This window comes from Rattus norvegicus, chromosome 13 (assembly GCF_021556685.1).
Source record: "Rattus norvegicus strain SHRSP/BbbUtx chromosome 13, alternate assembly SHRSP_T2T, whole genome shotgun sequence".
Classification (NCBI taxonomy): domain Eukaryota; kingdom Metazoa; phylum Chordata; class Mammalia; order Rodentia; family Muridae; genus Rattus; species Rattus norvegicus.
In genome coordinates, this window is record NC_141546.1 from 52,670,848 (window position 1) to 52,690,812 (window position 19,965).

General features: G+C 41.6%; 1 protein-coding gene across 4 annotated transcripts in view; it reads right to left on the reverse strand.

Annotated features, from left to right (window-relative positions):
- Nek7 (NIMA-related kinase 7) overlaps window positions 1-19,965 on the reverse strand; it is a 127,446-nt gene that overhangs the window by 75,244 nt on the left and 32,237 nt on the right. The window contains exon 1 of one of the 4 annotated variants that reach the window (XM_087581223.1): window positions 14,371-14,532. The exons of the other annotated variants lie outside the window; for them this stretch is intronic. The gene's annotated coding sequence lies outside the window, so the exon portion shown is untranslated. Of the gene's footprint in view, window positions 1-14,370; window positions 14,533-19,965 lie in introns of those variants that run through there. 4 annotated transcript variants of the gene reach the window in all.

The following is a 19,965-nucleotide window of genomic DNA, read 5'->3' on the forward strand; positions in this document are numbered from 1 at the left end:
AAGGAGAGAGAGAAGCAGAAGACCTCCAGCCTCGTCTGCATAGTGTTCCTGACCAGCCGAGGCTACACAGTAAGACTGTTTCCAACAAATAAAAAAGCTCACTGTCTTTGAACGATGACGTAACAAGCAAGGAGGCTAGTTCACAGGCTACTGCAAACCCAAATAAAAGAAAGGATGACCTTCAGCAGGACACCTCAGGCAGCACAGACTTCCGTGTTTGGAGTTTGTGTTTGATAAAGGATAAAAGAATGGTCTAGAGTTTGAGGATCTCAGTAAATCTGTGAACTCTGAATATTATGCAAACGTGATCACTGTCAAATTTATATCTTCATAATGATGTCTTTCCTAATCTCTGAGCTACAAAGGGCTATAGCCAGGTGCCCTGCTTGACAAGTCCACCAGAGTGGAGGACTCCGCCTTCCTTGTCCCGACATCTTTTGGGTTCACCTGTGCTACCATCCACTCACTTACTCCAGCCCCACCATTTTTAAATATTTGTATCTCCTGACTTGATTGTCTGAAGATCCTAAAGTCAATGGGTTTACACAGATTATATCTGCTTGTATTCTACATACTGAAATTAAATGTATACCAACTTACTTACAAACTATACTATTTATACACAACACACTGTGTTTATATATAACATATTTTTATGAAAAATTGCTACATTTTTCAAAAACTTAGTCGCAAGAGCAGCATTACTTTATGCTGTGATACCCAAAGTCTTTGATATCTTTGATACCCATAGTCATAGATGCAGCTTCTGCACTGAATCGGTTGATGTGCTATTTACCTAAACAGTATGTAAAACTTAAGAAATGATAGGCAGCTGGCTTTCTGTAATAATGTACAGTTGAAAAGAGAGAAGCATTTTAATAGCCATTTCCTATTGTTCCCGGTAGTCACCTTTGCCACAATAACAAGCCCAACAGAAGACAAACTCCAGGTTAACTACGTCACCTGCCCTCTGAGTAGATCTTTGACTCATAGACTTTTATAACATTATGACATCTGAAAAAGTTTAAGTCATTAAGTTAACAGAGCCTTGTCGTGACAAACATTCCTTTATGCTTTATTTTAAAAGTCTTAATTACTAACATCACCAGCTAATTTTATCCAAAAATAAATAAATAAATAAATAAATAAATAGTTTCATCTTTAAATACCAAGACAATGTTACATGGTGATGAACATAAGTTTTCCAATATTCTCACTTTAAAAGTTTGAATTTCGGTAGGGTCTGGTGTTCCACACCTTTAATCCCAACTCAAGGGAGACAGAGGCAGGTGTAGCCGTTAGTTGATGTCAGCCAGATCTACAGAATGAGTTCTAGGATGGTCAGAGGTGTGTAGAGAGATCCTGCTTCAAAAGTATCCAAATAACGATAATAGTAGTAGTAGTAGTAGTAGTAGTAGTAGTAGTAGTAATATTATTTGAATTTTATTATTAGCACAGATTATTTTAGTAGTTTACTCTCAAAATAACTTTCAAAAATATTTATAAAAATGTCTCAGAATAATCATAAGCTGTCAATCATTCTGCACCAAAAAGTAAAAAATAAAAGTAAAAAATGGTGCTCCAAGAAAAGCAGCTGCGCTACTTGTCCTTGCAAGAACACTCTTCCCGCCTGGAGGTGACTGATTTGTTGGAGGGGCTGTGATTTGCTCAAGTAGTATTTTAAAGCTATGTCTCATCCCCTATCATACTCAAAGGCATGCCGTCAAGGCTTGAGATTTGCTAACACAGTCACCTTCACTTTGCCTCAGTCAGTTTCTGTGGGGTACTGTGCTCGCTCTGGAACCCAGGACAAATGGCTGAGGTTCCTATTTAACATATTAAAGCAGACCTAGGCAGCCAGGCTCTCCCAGCATCCTTCGGTCCCCACCTGTTACATGTTAAGCTAGCATAGCCTGCCCTGAACTCTCCAGCCCAGCGGCTGGGTGCCCTCCCCGCAGCTGCTGTTCCTCATGTAATCCAGACACGTGGTACCCGGCCCTTTACTCTCCACACTCTCTCCCCTCCCCTTCTCCTTGAACGGCCCAGCTCAGCAGCCATGTTCACTCTGGACTTTCCCAGAAGTCTCTGCCTTTAGCTGTGCTCTCCCTCATATCTACAAAAACCATTTTCCTCCACCATATCTAGGGAGCAATCATGTCCTTCCCTTTTTATTCCTTTTTTCCCATTCAATTTGGAGTAGGAGAGGTGGGCTCATACCCGGCAAGTAAATGTTCCACTACTGAGACACATCCCCCGCCCCAATCAAAAACATTTTCAAGTAAAACTTATATTTAAAAAATAAAACTTCCAGCCACGTAACAGATAAAGGATTTGAAAAACAGTACATTTTGCCACTGAGCTGATAATGTCTTTTTAATAAACAAAAATTATTTGATCATGACCACCACGTAAGAGACTATCAGGGGACTGACCATATCTACTAGACTTCTGTCCACAGATGGGGCGTTCAACACTTTGACAAGAGCTGCTTGGTCAAAAGTCTAAAATCCAAAGCTGGAGAGATGGCTCAGTGGTTAAGAATGCTTCTCACACAATCACAAGAACTGGGAGTTCAGATTGAGTACCCATACAAGCCTGGTGTCTCCTGCATGGCTGGAACTCTAGCTCAACGTCAGATCATCTCTGGGGCTTGCTGGCTTCTATCCTAGCTGAGAAAAGAGCCAACCCTCCATTCAAATAGAGATCCTGACTCAAGGGAAGAGGTGGAATGATAGAGACTATGACACCCGATGCCTTCTTCTGACCCCTATGCACATGCAAAGGTACACACCTTTACGCCCCCATGTTGCACACAACACACACACACACACACACACACACACACACGTCTGCACCCACACATGCAAATAAAAGCCCATTTTAAAATCTGAAATCTATCCTGTTATTTCTCTTATTACTTTATCCTGTTCCTCTCCGTACAGAACCTACTTGCGATTGATATTTTATCTCCAAGACGCATCTCTGTTGGCCTGCCTCTCCCACAACAGCTTAGCCCCATCCGTCTTGCTACTTTCCATGAACGCTGAAATCCCTTCTGCTCATGAGATCTACTGATGAATTTCTGGTATCTGGGCCTCTTGTTTATTATCCTCTGGGTCCAGAATCTCCGAATAGCTGGCTCAACACCAGGCCTACCCTAGCCAAGGTTCCATGGGAACCCTTCCTCTCTTGTGTGGTTCTCATATCCTCGCTACTCAGTGTCTGCACAGCACTTTTAAGGATCTGTATTTATACTCCCATATTTGCTTACTATGGATCGCATCTATTACGATGCCAACAGCGAGAGCGCTGCCATTTTGTTCTTACTAGATCTCTCAGCTATTGACTGACATAACATGAGCACGGCAGTGTCTGGTTGCTGAACGGAAGCTGAAGGGTAATGGGGAGCAGAGGACAGACTTCAGCTTTGCTTCGAAGCTTATCATCCCGTGTTTGGGACTTGTAAATGAGTAGATTTGGCTGGGAGTAGAAAAGGAGAGTTACAATTGATTGCAAGATATTTGCTAGCAGGAGAGAACATATGGCGGTACCACCAACCAAGCAACAGATGGGAAATAGAAGCAGGGTGGGTGTCAGAAGAGCAGAGAACAGGATGAGAACAATACGGGAAGACCTTACTGTGCATGGTTAGGAGAAAGCTCGTGTATAAACAGCTTTGCGTAGAATCTGTGGAGAAGTAGAAGTCAATATTGTTGTCTTGCAATTTTCAAAAGCACTGTTATTTGCTATTGGCTAAACCTTTCTTCTGTGATTAAAAACGAGCCTTCTATGCATACTGGAAAGGCCATACCTGTGCAGATGACAGACTTAATAGACCTTCTAGTTGTCCAGAATTAATATTGAAGCCGATCACTCACTTCTGTCACTAACCTAACACAACTTTGGTCTGCCATGTAAAACCTCTGAAACGTACAGACACTTCTTCTACCAACCCCAACCTGTCATGAGGTAAGAGAGGAAACTTATAATGGAGTTTCTCCTGCTTTGTTTCAATCCGACTACCACCTGTCTCCACCAGTGTCCTGGTGGTAAAAGCACTGACTTACAGCTGTCATTATTCTGTGACTACAGTAGATCATGGGAACACTTCTGCCATAAGACAGGTCACTCGGGTCAATCTGAATTCAGGTCCCAGGCAGATGGTCACTCATCACTCATTGGGAGGCTGGGGGGGGGGGGGAGTGGAACTTTAAAGACCTTAGGTCTGCCAGGGAGCTGACTTTAAATATGACCTTATAAAAATTATTAAATAAAACATAACACGTTATGAAGCAATATAGTTTACTTCAGTGAAAATGCAAGCATCTTACTGCCAATACTAAAATAATATTTGTATCATTTCTTAAATAAAATATTACTTTGTTTCCATAGTTAACCAATTTATCAAATATACACAAACTCAAGCCCTAAGACCTTCACTAGCAAACTACATCTCAGAGGAACAGCCAATCACTACACCCACTATGGTGGAAGTCTTGAGCAACCCTCTACCCTCTATACATACCTACAAAGAATGTCTTGTTTTCAAAGTTTGTACTGTACACTGACAGGAATAAAATAAATCAATATATGTTCCAAACTTGGTGAACAGAATTCTTCGCCAATTACAAAACACATTCTTACATTATAGAATTTTTTCAAAGAAGAAACTTTAAAAATGTCTTTCAAAAGGTTTAATAAAATTCACTTGTGACAGTGATCCTTGTCAAAGCACACTGCAACTTGCCTTTTTGGACTGACTGTTTAACAGTAAAGTTAAAAGCAGTAGTTCAGCTAAATGGACATATTTTCTTTATTACTTAGCAGTGAAGAAAAATATAAAAATTAGTCAGTCAGAAGGCTGTTCAAAATCACCATCCCTTTAATTCAAATTGAAAGTAAATAGTTTTACTTGGTTTACATCTCAATCACTACCCTGCCTCCCGATCCTCCCCCCACCACACAGTCTCTCCCCCCTCAACCCCGTTCCCCATCCCCTTCTCCTCTGAGAGGGTGGAGCCCCCACCCACTCTCGTATCCCCCTCCCTGCACATCAGGCCTCTGCAGGGCTAGGCACATCCTCCTCTCCCACTGTGGCGTGACAAGGCGGCCCAGTTAGGGGAACAGATCCACAGACAGGCAACAGCTTTAGAGTTAGCCCCTGCTCCAGTTGTTGGGAGACCCACAGGAAGACCAAACTGAAAGTAGATTAATTTTAACAGCAATGGTGGCCCACAGGGCCGATGTCTAAAAAGCACTGGCTCCTATTCTCAAATAAACGTCTTCATGATCCAATCACATGGCCTCCCAGTGCAGTATAAACTGCTCATAGGGAACGTGCGTGCGGCTCCAGAGAGAGGTTTTGGACAACCATTTCCAGGCTGATTTTACTTTTCTGATTTTTCTGAATTCGAATGGGTTGAAGTACACTATCCAAACTTAAGTTTCCTTTTTCTGAAATGAAAGTTTCCCCTTCAATCTCTGAGGTAATAAAATGTTCAGTATCCCTTCATGAGCCCTACACTCACATACCCAAATAGTCTATAAGAACATTAAAAGGCCATTCTTTTTATTAAATCCGACAGCTATCATGAGGGATGGAATATGGAACAAGAGAGGAATGGCTCTGCTGGAAATAGAAGCGCACTTCCCCCACCCAAAGGACAGTTACTGATCTAGCTAGGTAAGTACACACTAATGCACACACATGTACACGTATGTACACGCATGCACACTCACATAAATGTCAAGGGACATAATGGAAAGTTTAGGATGACTGATACTTGGCAAAGCCTGAATACTTAAATTCAGATCTAAATATTTTTCTTGGCCCCAAGTCACCATTCAACAGGAATATTCAGACCTCACCCTGCTGTCTTGTCTCCCTTTAAGTGACTGAGTCACCCAGTGTTCCCCACAATGAACAAGTGACACGTTCGTATCAGCAAGGCAGAGAGAATGAGTGCTCAGAGTCAAAGAAACCCATTCATACATCTTTGTGATAATAAGCTAAGTCTTTAAGAAGTACCGGGATGACAACTGGACATTTGAAGGACATGACGGATGTTCCTGGACCATCCCAGTCTTCAGATTTATAGTTAAGACTAATAACTCATCGACAAACTTGGCTCTCAAAGCCATTCTCCTTTTAAAGGAATTGGCGCTCTATGGAAAAGAATAGGTAGTGCCAGAGCTCAGGCTGGGAAAGTACAGGCTGAGCCTGAAGCAACATGTTCCAGAAGACAAAGTTATGCTCAAGGAACAATGGCGACATGTCGAAGAAATAGAGAAGTCAGCTTGAAGGGAAGCGGACGGCATTCCTCTGGCCACATTCAGACATCTGAGTAGCACGCTGTGGTCCCCTTAGTGAAACAAGAGCTGAGGTCCATGAGGACACACCAACAATGGCAAGGCAAAGCCGTTCTTGACAACGGAGTGCTATCTGACAAAGAGGCAATGATAGAATGTCAAAGTCATTCGCTAGTGTAGAGCAAATGAGAGACAAGAAGACCCGGTTCCTCTCCTTTAGCTAGATGCATCATTTCATGGGAGCTCTTCTTATCAAGAAATGGGCTGACAGCTCTAGGATTACGACTATAATCCAGTGACCTTGTTATTTCTTACCCCCTTTGCAGCTTGGGCTAAGTTCACTTCCTAGAAATGCTCTTTCCACAAGTCTGGGTGCTATGGAGCCCTCTGCTGAGGAAGCAGCTGGGAAAGCAGGCACAGGCGCACACATCACAAATCAGAACATCTCGTTAGAACAGCCCCAAACACAAGGCTTAAAACTGCTGCTCTGCTTTACAGCGAAAACAACCACTGTTCTGTCATATTGACTCTGGTATCCTCTGCTGCTCATTGGTATGTTCCAAAACTCACAGATAATATACACATCAGTGTACAATCTCACCTTTCAAAAAGAAATATAGTAAATATATATATTTTTAAATTTTGTATCCTATTGACTACTACTAATCTCTGGATTCTGCTCTAAAAAAATTAACTGAATTTCAAATTATATACAAGAATGTATATTACCAAAGCATTTTTATAAAACAAAAACAATTGGTAGGAACATAAGGTTGGCTAAACTAAAAGGAGATTGTCTTGCAAGATTGTTTTGCAGGAAAAGGTACTTGTGGCCAATCCTGACAACTTGGGTTGGATCCTCAGGACCTACATGATAGAAGAAGAGAATCGAATTCCAAAAGTATTCCTCTGACCACTACACACACACACACACTCACACTCACACACTTTAAATAAATAATTTTAAAATTCAACAAATACAGAAAATTAAAAACTAAACTGTAAACATTTACTTACACCTACTGTACCTCTAAAATTGTAACCAGTATAATGGGAAGTGGTTAAGACTCAAGAGGAAATTTTTTATCTTATATTACTTGAATGATATATATATATACATATATATACATATATATATACACACATATATATACATATATATACACATATATATACATATATATACATATATATATGAAACTTTAGTTAATTACTTAATTGGAGAGTTTGAACTATTTACCCTGCCAATATATAAGCAAAATAGAAGCAGAAAATTACCCATCCTACCTTGCCAAAATATAGGTGGAATAAGGTTAGGATAGTGTGTTTTACACATTGCTTTATCCACGGTGCTTGGCGCAGGTTAAATGTAGCAAATAAGCATGTATTAATGTGTCTAATATGAATTTATTAAAGAGACCTAAGTATGCTATAACACGTGACCATATTAAATCAAAACTACCACTTGCACTCACGTGTAAAGCGACTGTAACATTGTTTCCTATGTGAGTATGAGTGCAGGAACATTTTACCTCCAGAATGACAAAAATGACCCTGCAGACCAAACCTCTCAGGACAGTTAGTTAGATTGTGACTGCATGAATGCAACATGACATAGTAAAACATCAAAGGACAAGGATCTGAGGGATGAAAGGGAACCAAGAAAAGCTGACCTAAGCATGCCTTCCCTGGAGTGCTGCGCTGACAGCCCAGAGACAGCTGAAGGGCTAGGAAGAGGCATAGCTTTTCTTCTGGCCTTTGGGAACAGAAGGCCACGGTGAGAGAGTCCCCAGAACGTGGGTGGAGATCTGGAGACCTGGACAGCCTCAACTCTAATAGAATCCTAAGCATTCAGTCAGCTTGGGTCCAGAATGAGGGGTCCTGGGAACTACTGCCCTCAGACCCCTGGCCAAAAGAAATGAAAACCCTCGCTGGAGAAGGTACAGCCAAGGTGCCAATGTACTTCTATAAATGATTTCCCACATAGAGCGTCCAACACATGATAAAACATAACCAGATATGTAAGCAATTAAGAATCCATAAAACCAACAGAATATGCAAAAGAAAAAAAAAAGTCCTCGATGGAAAGCAAAGAAGAGAAGCTAAGCAATGTTGCTGTGATAAACACTGCCTAGAAGCAACTTGGGTAGAGAAAGGGTCTATTTCAGGTTGCAGCTTACAGTACACGAAAGGAAGCCAAGGAAAGAACACCAGCAGACACCATGGAGGACGCTAAATCCTGGCTTGCTCTCTCTGCTTGTCCAGCTACTTTTTTTTGAATAGACCCCAGGTCCACCTGTCCAGGGACCTCCCAAGGTGGGCCGGACCCTGCTAGAACAACTAGCAAAAGAAAAGGCCCCACAGACACGTCCACAGGCCAATCTGATGGAGGCAATTTTTTCGACTGATGGTCTTTCTTCCGAAGTGACTCTGATGTGGGTCAAGTTGACAAAAACAAGCCAGCAGAAATTATAATTAAATGCTATCCCACATGAAATAATAGGGTAATAATGATTACAGAATGAAAACTGTAACTGAAATTAAAATTCAAAAATGTAAATTTATAAACAGAAGAAGATAAATGGAGTTAGTGTCCTAAGACTCCTATTAAAATGCGTACAAAAAATAAAGAAAAGTAAAAATCCAGCATATTTATTTTATTTTTAATATTATGCTTTCCACACATCTGACACACACAGTTAGTGGCATCAACATCAGATTCAAGTACCAAGGAGCCATTACCATGTGATTTCCCTTCACATTCAACTCCTCTCCCAGTCCCTGGCCTCCATACATCCGTGCCATGTCTCTATAGTCATGTCTTTTTTAGGGTGTTGTACAAATGCAGCCTCTTTAATAGGGTCCCTCCACAACTGAAATTCATCTCCCTACTGCCAACAGGGCCATTCATCTACTTGTTGAATGCTACACCATATCACGGATACGCACGCAGACCAGTGCTTACCTAGACCTCAAACAATGGGCATCTGCATCATTGCCAGTTCCAGGGAATCATGGATAAAGATATTATAGACATTCAGAAGTAGGACAATTTCAATTCACTTGGCCAGGAATGAGAGTAGTACTTGACTTATTAGTGATGTATTAAAAAATAGTCGACTTTGTTATAAGAAATAAAAATGAAATGTACCGCCTGTCCGGCCTTGTCACATGCCTTCCGAGGCCTCTGCGACATCCTGCTCATTCATTACTCTAAGTCTCCAAGATCATTCCAAACGATTAGGTAACAAATCAGTCTGGAAGCCCTGGAAGACGGATTCTGGTCAATTCATCAAATGAAGGAGAAAGTAAAGGACAGGCGGTCTAAGTCTTTTTATAGAAAAGTCTATGCTAGCCTTCCTCCAAATACATAATAATTAGAAACCTAAGTAACGTGACTGTGGGACATAAGTAACATATTTCCACTGTAAAATGAAGCTCAATGCAAAGCTATGGCTTCTCACAGCCTGACAAATCGAGCGTGGCTATTAACTAATAAACTCGTGACGGTGCGAACACAGCTAACCAGGGCACACTGAAATGGTTTAACATAAGGGTTTTTGGATATGGAGTCATTTATGAGGCTCTATTTTTCTTCTGCGCAGTGATATAAGAAAAAGTATCTCATGCTAGGCAAACATTTCTTCCTTGAACTAAATCTTGACAGAGTGACTGCTCTAGTTGAGAAATGTTTCCTAAAAACATCTGAGGAAGGATTCTACAGTAAATAATACCGGGGGTCCACAGTAAAACACCATGGTAAGGTTGCTCTGGACTGAAGCATCAGTGAAATGAAATCAAATCATGGTACTGAGAAGACTAATGGTTTTTATTGAGACTGATGGTTTTATTATGTTTCTTGCTAACACCTGCTGGTTCAACTTTATCTTCCTCTTTAATACAGACTGGAATTTAGAGACTCCCATAAACAGAACCCTTGAGCTGATTCATTAAGAAACCACTGACCTGGGGGTTGGAGAGATGGCTCAGCGGTTAAGAGCACTGACTGCTCTTCTAGAGGTCCTGAGTTCAATTCCCAGCAACCACATGGTGGCTCACAACCATCTGTAAAGGGATCCAAGGCCCTCTTCTGGTGTGTCTGAAGACAGCAACAGTGTACTTATATATAAATAAATGAATAAATCTTTAAAAAAAAAAAAGAAAAGAAAAAGAAAGTAACCACTGACCTGAACTCTCTTTCCAGCCCTGCTGGCTTTCACTGAACCATGTGACAATGGTGACCACCACCTCACCTCAACCAATATACACGCTTTACTTTCCATTTCAATTCTCTCACTTAACTATGAGACTTGATTCTGAAACCAAAGTTACATTTTTAAATTTAAACTGTAAAAGCCAGCGTGCAATGCTAACAGAATTTTAAAGGGGGAAGGGTGACTTTTAAAATATTATGCAGCATGACTTTCTAAATGTGTTTTAGCCAAGTCCATATCTTACAGTAGTAAAGCTTTAAAGAAGATGATGTGGTCCTACTAAGCCCTCCATGGTTTATTCCCAATTTTCCATCCCTCTTAACCTCAGCATATTAAAACATAACGCGAAAGAAAGTGCACTGTCACCTTTCTCGAAGTTTCTGGTTCATATTCCAAATGTAAACGACAACCTATTATTTTAGGCAATGCCTTTCTAACGGAAGCTGCAGTGCCTGCCTTGAACGCATGCTTTCACTGTCTTCCTCTAGCCTGACAAACCCAAGTGAACCATGGGAGCAGGTTGACAGGGTCAGAGAAAGGAGTAACCCAAATGCAAGGTTAGACCTTTGGACCTATGGATTTGTAAGAGGAAGCAGGCTGGAATAAAAAACATCCAGCCATGGCGTGAGTAAACATGTGCCCTAACTAACTGTAGTCTGCTTCTCACATAAATGAATAAAGCTATTTAGTAATAAGTCATTCTGAGCAAAATTAATACTGAATACATCCTAGATCAGGAGACCTTAAGCTGGCTAGTTTTCAGAACCACAGAGAGAAGGTTTTTCGTTTCTTTTTGTTTTCTTTTAAAAAAAAAGACGTTATCTTCTTGGTGTGCCCATTCTCGTCTCTACATTGACTGAATAAGTGTGAAGTGGAGCGGATATTTCTCCAGTTTAAAAATGAACACATAAAAAGATACATGAGGCTAGCAGGCAACAGGTTTCGGATCTACGCAGTATGCTAGTTTAATAGGTCGCAGGCCTTGTCTATTTTAAGCTTGGCTCTGTGTGTCCAGATGCAGCACCACAGCTGACGAGTACTTGGCCATGGCTGCTGAGACTGCCCCTGGTGTTGGCCCGCTAATAAAGCTGTTTCAGATGCAGGCCAGGGACATGAGAGTGGCGGCTCATGCCCAGGACCTTTCCGAATCTGACTTGGAGCCACTTAAAAATAAGCATCAGACACTGCGGGTGATGGAGGCAGGCAGGAGGCGAGGCAGGCCAGAGGCAGGCAGGAACCTGGGCTGTCCTCGGGACATCTGTGTCGCTGTTAACATTTGTTTTATTTTAAAAGAAGGAAAACTGGGGAGGAAACAGACACCTCTTTCATTTATACACAGATGCCTCTTGTGCCCTGGCCATTCCTTTTTATAATAGTGAAAGTCAGCCATTATTTCAAATCCATATAAAATCTGATTTACCCCCTCCACACACAGTACAATATCTGGGCTTGTCATTTTCAGTCCCGTCTATAAATGAAATGTCTGGATCTGGATTTGTCTCTTTAAGTAACAAATATACACATCTAAACTACTGAGCTTTTTCAAAACAAAAATCGAGGACTCCAGCATTTGTCAGCTTAAGAGACGCGGCGTGAGAATCAGACGAGAGTTCAGCAAAAGACAGCAATGTGGCATGTTCCCATGCTCAGAGCTATCCCTCATGTCACCAAAGTACCCAAAAGAATGCTGCTTTCCGGAAAAGGACCCCAGGAAAGAAAATAAGAATGCTAAAACAAGTCAAAGAAAGCCCAATGACGTCAACAGCTGGCCTTCTCTAGAACAGGTCAAACAGATGCCTGTTTCTGAGTTCCAAGTATGAGGAAGCCCCTGCTGTGACGAGATTTTGCGCCTATATTCCTGTGGGCTGCGTCTTATGCTCTCTACCCTTCTTCTCCACTGGTTAGGGAGAGTGCCATGCACTCAGTATCACTTAGTCCTCACGATCCCTATTCAACAAGCGGGTATGAGCCATAACAGTGGCCTGACCGACTGAAGTCATTATGTCTCCTGCTCCAGAGATCATAAGTACTTTTATAATGCGACAGAGAGATCTAAGGTATTCTTATAATTCACTGATCCTCAAACTTTCCCACAAGTGGTGAAAATAAAGTCTAATCCTGGAATCTTAAAGAATCCACGCTGGAATAATCTCAACTTCTTGAGTTTGTGTGTGTGTGTGTGTGTGTGTGTGTGTGTGTGTGTGTGTGTGTGTTTGTCTGTCTGTCTGTCTGTCTGTCTGTCTGTCTGTCTGTCTATCTGTCATGCACTAATGAATATAGAGGGAAGAATAAGTCCGGTGTCATTCCTTGGATCCCATCCAACTTAGTTTGGGTGATTTTTTCTCTTTTAAGACCAGGTCTCCCCTTGACCCTGGGCTCACCCATTAGTCTAGTCTAATTAGCCAGTGGGCTACAGGGATTACAGTTGTGCCCCACCACACCGTGTCTTTTTTGTTTGCTCTACTAATGATGGAACTAAGGTCTTTGTGCTTCTATAACAAGAACTTAATGATTTCATTCAGTGACTTCATTTTACAACACATTTTTCTACAACAAACAAGTCTGGCAAAAACCTTCAGTGCTGAAGGTTCACACGGAAGACAGTTTTGAGGAACAGGCCTGAGAGACCAACATACCTGATGAGACCAGTGAAACACAGCATTTGAAAAGCTAAAGGCGGGGCCGGAGAGATGGCTCAGTGGTTAAGAGCACTGACTGTTCTTCCAGAGGTCCTGAGTTCAATTCCCAGCAACCACATGCTGGCTCACCATCTGTAATGGAATCTGATGCCCTCTTCTGGTGTGTCTGAATACAACTACAGTATACTTATATATAATAAATAAGTCTTTAAAAAAAAAAAAGAAAAGCTAAAGGCACTTGGTTATCATCTCTCTCAGCCTCCTCCAATTTCTACTGAGACACCTCAATCACGAAGACTTTAGAAACCACCAACAAGTGAGAGGAAGAGCTAATAAACACCACAGGAGAATTCAGGAAAACTTACTGAAGATTTGACTTTACTCTAAAGGCATCTGTACTTGAGAAGTGTCCAGAAGGCCTTTTCCCAACAAAGTGCTGTTCACTTGGACTGCCCTGTCCCTGTCGACAGGGATTCCAGAAAGAGCCCAGTGAGCTTGGCCATTGTGGTGGCTTCTGGCATCAGGGCAACGGAACAAGGAGGAGAAGCTGGAGCTGAGCCTCGCCTACCTGAGACGCTGTACACGCAGCATTACATAGGTGCTTCCGTCATCTGCTCCCAACCCCAAAATAACACCTTCGGCAGTAATGAGTTTCCACACTAGATCTCAGGCAAGTTCCTCGGTGATTGACAAAGGCCTGCTGAAGTGAGGAGAGGGCCAAACCAGACCTTGCCAAGGCCCCCTCCTAAACAAAGACTGGGTCGCATTGATTTTTTTTTTTTTCAGATTCCCAACAACACCTATAACAGCGTTAAAACTTTAATATGATGATTGATGCCTGTGGGCATTCAAATCCTAAGCCAGTGGAACGAATGTGGAACTCTAGTGAGGCTGAGCCTATGTCTGAGTTATTTCTGGTTTGGAAACAGACGTGGCAAAGTACCTCTGACTTTTTAGGCACAGCCAAAAGGAGTCAGCAGACTGGATGCCCTGAGATGAATGATTATAATAAACTGTCCCCAGACATGAAACCTTAGCTTGGTGCTAAATCCAACCCACAGGGCTCTGATTGCCACACACTCGTATTAAGGCATTTGCTGAACAAAGGGCTCCCCGTGTGACAACTTTCAGTCAGGGTTTACATCAGCATACCGGCCCCAACATGTGCTGCAGTGTTAGGAGTCTGATCGGGACCCAGCGTCTCTTACATGGCACTGTCTGAGATGACACATCTCTTCTTTGCACTCTTCATCTACAATTAAATCTCCAAAGTGTGTCTCTGGGTCACATGGACTGTTAAGACTGTCAGCAGGATCAGCTTCAGAGACAGAAGGAGATGAGCGCAAATGAGCCACACTTTTTAAATCTGAAGGCAAAAAGGAGAGAATGTTACTAATGATTCCTATAATGACCAAGTTGCTGCATTCTGGCAGTCCAAAACAAAGAGAAGGTAAGTCTTCCTTAAAAGAGCTGCGTAGTAAACATTGTAAGCTCTGTGGGCATCACGCCGTCTCTTTGCAACTGCTCAATTCTATCATGGTAAAGCAGTCACTGAGAACATTTAAAGGACCAGTACTAAACCAAGCAATGGCTCCACTCTATACCCCTAGATTTCCACTGAAATTAATAAAAACAAGTCTGTAAGAATGGAAAACAAACCTATTCAATCTACACTACAGCGAAGCTAAAGTGTTTTGTGGCCATCTAACGACTCTAGGAATCTAGGTATGAGCTATAGAATAAGAACCTCTGGGAGGTCTTTTATGCTTCTGATATCCCCTTCTCAATCCAACGCAGAGCTACAACTGTAAGAAATCCACCAATAGCAGAATTAAGAACAGTATTTCACGCCTTACACAGTATGAGAACTTCTCACTACCCAAAATTCTCTGGAGCTCAACCACCCGAGGCGAACAAACAAAATCTTCTCTTCTCCAAAGAAAAGGCATGGCCAAGCCTGCGATCGGAAGCGATCCAGTAAGCCGGAGAGGCCACAGCTGCCAGCAGAAATGAAACAGAAACTGTCCCAGGCTCATGGTATGGAAGACAGAACTGGAATACAGTTTGGTAACAATGTAAGAAGGTCTGAGTAAATACTGAAGACCCAGAGACAGACCAACCCTCTGTGGTCAAAGTGAAAGCTAGTAGCTTCACCGGAGCAAAAAACTGTCTCTAGAAAAGTGGGTACAATATCTAGGGCCTCTGTGTGTTTTCATGTACGATGTATGGTATACAAAAAGCCTGGCCAAGAAATATTATGGGGGAGGGGAAGAGTTCCACGAATGAACTAGGTTTTATAATAATAAACTTTAATTATAGATTAGTACCTTGTATAAACTAGATGAATGTCAAGAGGGAAAGCTCATGAGACCTCGATCCTAGACAAAGAACTACAGGAAACTAAGGAATGCTGGGAAAGGAATCAATGCTCTTCCCCAGGGAAGGGCACACCAACCGGTTATCCGATATCAGTCAGACCTGAAAACATGCATACAAAACACATTACATGGACTGAAAGGAGCTGAAAGAAAGTTGTAGTTACAAACTAAGGAATATACACTCAGACACACACACACACACACACACACACACACACACACACACACGTGCACCAAAATTTAAAGGAAAAAAGGCCAAGAAGTTGAAAGAAAGTGGGAGGGGCAGTCCATGGGAGGATTTGGAGGATGGAAAGTGGGGGAGAAAATAAATTATAATGTCAAAAATTAAAATGTATTAAAAAAAAGAACAAGGTTAGTGCCCACAATATAATAAAATGTCCAAATTCAACACTGACTCTAAATGAGTAAAAGTGTATTGAAATCTCTAGGAGTCTACTAACAGAACAAGAAATACATCTAGCAAGGTGGGGGGAAGGGGCATAAAAATGGGTTGATTTCAAAAGGATCGGAAAGGAACACAAAACAGTGGAAGCAAAGAAATACATATACAAACTTAGATGTAAAACATAGTGAACTAAAAGCTCCAGGAACAGGGAAAAAATATTACATTTTTAAAATTCTATGTTGGTAAAACAAGTCTTTCATAAATATTCTTTAACCATTAAAGAGAAACACAATATAGACACTAGCCAAAGAAAAACTAATGTAATTTCACAAAGGAGCTGTTGGGATTTATAAAATAAAATTTAAAAAAAGAAAGAGAAACAGTTCATAAAAATAAAAGGAATGCTTCAAAAAGACACCACAATTCTAGATGAGTAGTATAGCAAGAATACATAAAGCAAAACAGAAAGACAAAGAGAGAGAGAGAGAAAGAGAGAGAGAGAGAGAGAAAGAGAGAGAGAGAGAGAGAGAGAGAGAGAGAGAGAGAGAGAGAGAGAGAATTCTACAATTAAAGGCTGGACTGAGGTAGATACTAAAATTGGCAATAATTAGAAAAATGATGGAAAAAATACCAAAACCAAGTATCAGTATCGAAAGAACTAAATCCATAAAAGTACCCACCTAACAGCCTCAAGTCAGGCACGAAGCCTGCGGAACTCACTTCCCACCATGCAGGGCAGGATGCTGTGCGCAGAGCGCTCACATCTGAGTTCCCCTGAGTTCCCCGTCGAGGCAGCTGCATTTGATGACTGTTCCGTGTCAAGGTACATAGGTCCTGGCTGCTTGCATCAACTTAAGGTGATCTTGAAGAGCTGGTCTGGCTCCAGAATGCCCCTACCGGCTGGCTGAGGCCTCTGTTGCAACCACACAGCCCTTCAGGTTCCTCAGACTCACCCTGCTTTCTTCCTTCCCAAAAGCATTGTGCAATGAACAGCATGTACGGAAATCTCCACTCCAGAGTGAGTTACTTGGGAGAGACAGCCCGTCTCAGTTGCTTCTAGAAGTGATCTACACTAATTCAAAAATAGGAGTTTGCAGCTAAATCCTTTGATTGGCATTCGGAGACATACACCTCCATCACTGATAGGGGTGAAAATATGGATAGACTGTAATAAAGTATAATCATTTTGCCAGCTGACAAAATCTAGAGACAGCTGGGAAGTCTTAGAGAAGGACTGTTTAGACCAACTTGACCTTTGGACATGTCTTTGTGTTAATAGAGACGGGAACCATTACCTGCCTAGGCATGGGACCCTGAACTGTTTAATGTCTAAGATAAGTGAAAGAAAGCAGATAGCAAGCACGTGTGAATACACTGCTCTCTGCTCTGGACTCCAGATGTAACTCTCTGCCCCACATTCCTGCTGCCATCACTACCCTGACATGAGGAAACATTACTTTCAATCGTGAGCTAAAATAAACCCCTTCTTTCCTATACTGGTCTGGGTAGGGTATTTTATCACAGCAACAGAAACCAAACTCAGACATACCACACCTTGTATCCTTTCCCAGTGGACAGGATACCAACCAATGGAAATTTACTGAGAGTGGAAAGAGGACCTGAGTAGTAGTACTAACAGAGGCTATCAGCTATTGGTGGAGACCTGATAAACTAGAGAGACATGGTTACTAATGGAAAACAATGTGGGGCTTATGCCAAAACAAACAAAAACAACAACAAAATAAATGAAATACAGGCCTCTAAAGAACGCAGAGAGGTATTCGTTTTCTATTGTCTTCGTTTTCTGTTGTCAGAAGTCAGGAGGACGCAAGGATCAGATCCAGAACTTAAATTTTAGGTCAGCAAATGAACAAGGGATTAGACAAAGCTCAACATACACTTAGTTGTCTTAGTTTCTTTTGTTTTTGCTGTGCTAAAATAGTTACAAAGGCAACTTGAGGGAGATAGGGTTTATTGGGACTCAGTTTCAAGCTTCAGTCCATCATAACAGGAGAGTCAGGGTGTCAGAAGCTTGAAGCAACTGAGAGTTTGACATCTGCAGTCAGAAGCAGACAATGAATGCATGCAGGATCCTGCTCAGCTCACTCTCTCTACTCTTATTTTAACTAAGTGCAGGATCTTCTGACTAGGAAATGATGCCATCCACAGTCGACAAGTCTTCCCACCCTCAATTAATGTCATCAAGATAACTACACAGAAATCACTTAGTCTCTCAAGTGATCTTAGATCGTATCACATTAACAACTACAACTAATCATCATACCTGACAAGCCTGTTATTTTGAGGTTAAGGTTCCAACTAGGAATAATCAAAACTCTCAGGAACGTACACATCAAGAAGCTTGAAAATCCCAAAACCATAAATCACTTAAAACCCTGTGAGCACAGGGTTTCTCTTCCTTCCACTGATGATAACATGAAGCTGCTACCTCACAAGATTATCCCAACCCTCCCTGATAGCTATCAGGTCAATAATGAGGATCAAACGAAGGCGGTCATGACCCAAAAGTGGTGCAAGGACACCTGGCAATGATCTACACACCAGCTGGGTAGTTTCATGGGTGTGCTCGCTTTCCATAAATTTCTTGAATTGGACACTTAAATACAGTAAAGTATAAAGTATGTTAATACTTCAATAACTTTTTAAGTTATTTTCTGTGGATGGGACTTTGTTTCTATGTACCCTACACGCATGCCTGGTGCCCACAGAGATCAGAAAAGAGTATCAGGTCACCTGTGACTGAAGTTTCAGACAGTTGTGGGCCACCATGCAGGAGGTGGCAATCCATGTGGGTCCTCTGAAAGAGCAGCCAGTGCTCTTAACTGCTGAGCTATCTCGCTACACCCCTTCGAAAACTTTTTAAAAAGCAATTATATTCAATTTATATTTCCAAAGAAAATGGCTTTATAAAGAAACTTCTGCATATTGTCATATTTGTACATATATATATATATATATATATATATATATATATTATGGCCAGGGGTTGGAGATTTAGCTCAGTGGTAGAGCGCTTGCCTAGGAAGCGCAAGGCCCTGGGTTCGGTCCCCAGCTCCGAAAAAAAGAACCAAAAAAAAAAAAAAAAACTCTCTGGCCAATTAACACAAAAATTATCCTTTATTAAAACTGTTAACTAGGAGGAACCTTCTTATATTTAATCACTGTATAAATCAAAAGGAAATCCAAATTGACACTTTCATAAATTAGTGTGGGCAAACGATGGGTCTAAATACCTTACATGTGACCATGTATTAGTCATATAACTCTCACAACCATCTTCATAGATCTCTTCATTGACCAAATGTAACTCAGAAATTATTTGGGTGATAAAGGGTGCATAGCTGAAAACCTCCCCCAGCTTCAGGGGCTCACTTACTATGCCCAAAAGAAAGAAGCTTGTTACCCACAGCACCCACGGTCATGGTGGTACAACCTGTCTAGAGATGAACCCACAGGCTACCGCAGCCTTTCCCTTTGGTGTCTCCACTACAGAGGGCGAAAAATCCCTGTTTGCCTACTGTCTGTTACAACTACAATGGACCATGCAGTCTACAACTGTTGAGACATAAGATCTCTCATCCTGACCAAAGCTTTCCCTCTCTCCCACATGCTGCTGATGGGATGCTTCAGGCTGAAGGAGGCTTTTTCCTTTTTCATGAGGAAAGAAAAAAAAAAAAAAAGCCATGGAACCACCTTGATTCCACCTTTGACCACACTGAATCAACACTAGCAACGAAATCTGGAAGAAGACGTTGAGCAGCTACAGAATCTGGGTTTCTAGTTGTATGAGCAAAAACCACTGTAGTCAACACTGTTGTAGACAACAGACACTGTCTGCGGGCAAATGGGCTTCTTACAAATGTCACAGAGCTGGAAAACGGGAGAACCAAGATTTGAAGCTAGGTCTTTCTCCAGAGCATAAAATAGCATATCTTTTCTACAAAGGTTTACTCCAGATCATTAATACACGGACCCATCCACTTAACTGCTTATCCTGA